Source organism: Trachurus trachurus (assembly GCF_905171665.1).
Source record: "Trachurus trachurus genome assembly, chromosome: 1".
Taxonomy (NCBI): Eukaryota; Metazoa; Chordata; class Actinopteri; order Carangiformes; family Carangidae; genus Trachurus; species Trachurus trachurus.
In genome coordinates, this window is record NC_139891.1 from 1068685 (window position 1) to 1071796 (window position 3112).

Sequence of the window (3112 nt, forward strand, 5' to 3'; positions counted from 1 at the left end):
AGCTCTTAGTCCACATGAGGGTGAGTAGATAATGAGTGAAATTTGAATTTTGGGTGAACTTTAAGGATGAGCTTGGTCGCTAATGTGTAAAAATAAACTGAGGGGGGGAAAAAGCGTAATGCTGTGGGTGGCCTATAGGGTGGCGGCTGGTGGAGTGCGGGAGGGGGGGCGGATGGGAGGGGGTGCGGACGCATCCCCCGCACCCCTAGTCCCGACGTCTATGCTGAAGGTGGCTCTTTTGAAGCCACATGACTTTCAACAAAATGTTAAAACATGGCCTCTAGAACAGACCAATGGGATGTGGGGGAGTTAACAAAGAAACACTGTGTGACTCAAATCAACCTGGTTACATCTTATCAAATCAAGTTTAACTCCAAGGAGGAGAAAAGAAGAGATACTTGGTGGTGAGCTGATTTGCCAAGTCCTGTTGTTTCTGTCCTGGTCCAGTAAACTGAAGGTTGTCCTGGCAGCGAGTCTACAGTGTTGTCAAGGAGATTCTTCTTTAAAGAGTTACTCGTTTGACTCTTACTCTGCTTTGTGGCTCCTTTGCTGATGAACCCAGCAGGCAGACTGCGGGTCGACTGCTGGTGCTTGACCTGAAGTCTTGTGTCACCAATGAAGGACAGTCCAGCGCAGGTGGCCATGGAGGTGAGAGGAGAGAGAGAGAGAGAGAGAGAGAAAGAAGGGTGTGGAAAAGAGAGGGTCCAAAGAGGTAGATGGAAGAAAGAAAGAAAGAAAGAAAGAAAGAAAGAAAGAAAGAAAGAAAAAGACAGAGAGAGAGGGGTAGAAAGAAAGAGGTAAGTAAAAAGACACAGAGGGGGTAGAAAGAAAGAAAGAAAGAAAGAAAGTAAAAAGACACAGAGGGGGTCGTAAGAAAGAAAGAGAGAGGGGAATGGATCGATAGAAAGAGACAGAGATAGAGGGGTAGAAAGAAATAAATAAAAAAGAGAAAAATAAGGAAAGAGATAGATAGATAGATAGATAGATAGATAGATAGATAGATAGATAGATAGATAGATAGATAGATAGATAGATAGATAGATAGCCTATCAGTAACCTGCAGTAGGGGTTAGGGTATGTGTTCAGGATTCTAAGAGCCCTGCTATACATTGTACCGGCTCCCAAGGTGAAAGGGAGAGACATGGGCCCGATATTAATTTGAGTCACAGTATAATGAGGCGGCTCTCAGACTCCAGACTTCCCTAGTGAATAAAGACAAATGGCTTTTGTTTGTACCAGCTTCACCATCTTGCATTTAAGTTCATTTAATGTCCAAGTCTCATCTGCCACAGCTGCAGACAGGGAAAAAAAAAAAAACACAAAACAAAACAGCAAAAACAAAGGAAGAAAATTGTGGGAAAAAAAACAAACAAAACAAAACCAGTGACACAAATTGTAATTGAGGAAGAATTTTCTAAAATGACAGGGTATTCTCCTACTCTAGTCCCACGGGGGCGGGTGTAAGCAGGAAGAGCGGAGGCTGGTGGATCTGAGATGACAACGCTGTCCTCTCTCTGGAGAAAAGTCTTTCATCAAGCACAACAAATATCTCACTTCCAATCACTTTGCTCTTGGCTGAATGGACATTTGCATGCAGGGCTCTTGTGTAGTAGCCATCAAATTAAAGATATTACTTGTCAGGGTCAGCATGGATTTGACTGCTACACCATGAAGCCATGCCATCAGTGTAGTGATAATTAAATCCCCAATCAATAATCACTGTAATAGCTTCATCTACAAGACGTCTCATGGCGTGGCTGAGGCAACACCACGCTGAGGCCACAGGGTCAGAGTCTTCACACCGGCCGGACCATTACCTGGCTGTGACGCTTTCAAGTACAGTGACTGGCTGATGCAGTGCACTTCACACAGGATTTAAAGGGATAATTCACCCAAAATTGAAATTTCACTCACCCTCATGTGGACTAAGGGCTGGGAGAAGTTTCAGAGTCCTCCGTGGCTTCTCTGAGTTACAGGGGGTCTCAGCGTAGCAGTGCATGTCCATATAACGGTTGCAAATGGATACCAACTGTCTTCGTAACAAAAAGACACACCAAAACACATCAAAATACCTCCATGCTGCTCGTATGTAATGTCCGTCTTGTATTGAAGCCCCAAAATCTAGCTTGTTTGTAGCGGAAGCTCCTCTTCCCAGTTCGTCCAAATTTGACGAACCGGAAAGAGGAGCTTCGAGAAGCTTCCGCTACAAAACAAGCTTGAAATATAGACTTATTTAATTTTTCTATTTTTCAATACAAGACGGACATTACATACGAGCAGCATGGAGGTATTTGGATGTTCTTTGGTGTGTCTTTTTGTTACGAAGACAGTTGGTATCCATTTGCAACCGTTATATGGACATGCACTGCTACGCCGAGACCCCCTGTAACTCAGAGAAGCCACGGAGGACTCTGAAACTTCTCCCAGCCCTTAGTCCACATGAGGGTGAGTAGATAATGAGTGATATTTCAATTTTGGGTGAACTATCCCTTTAAAGCAAGGAACATTTCTGCACCTGAAATGCTGCAAGCGTTGACAGACTATTGATGAATTAGTCAAAAATGTTCTACTACTTTTTCAGACTAACGCGGGCAGGTGTATTATGGAGCTAATGCCTCAGTGAGAGTGTAAACCCAGGGCCCAGTTGTTCAAAAGTAATCTGATCGGATTTTGGATAATGAATTTGGATCAAATCTTGAAAATGGGTTGTTCAAAACCAAAAATGAATTCTGAGATCGGATAAGATCACGTAATCCAATCTTGGTTTTCATCTGGCTCAAACCCTTAGTTTGTGTTGTTCAAAACTTTTTAGTATAGGATTGGGACACTTTGATCCACAAAATCAGGATTATCAGGATTATTCTGATCCCAGCAGTCAGGTGGATTGAGGGGGGATTTCAGGAACAAAATGTGATTTAAATTAAATTCAAACAGGTCAATTAAACAATATTTAAATAGTATATTTTGGGGGCTTTTTCGCATTTAATGGACAGGACAGTTGAGAGAGAGACAGGAAATGGGAGGCAGAGAGGGGGGGGGGATGACACGCAGGATAGGACCGTTTTTCTGAAATGTGTGTTATTGTGCTAATTTTTTCAGCACAAAGGGTTTT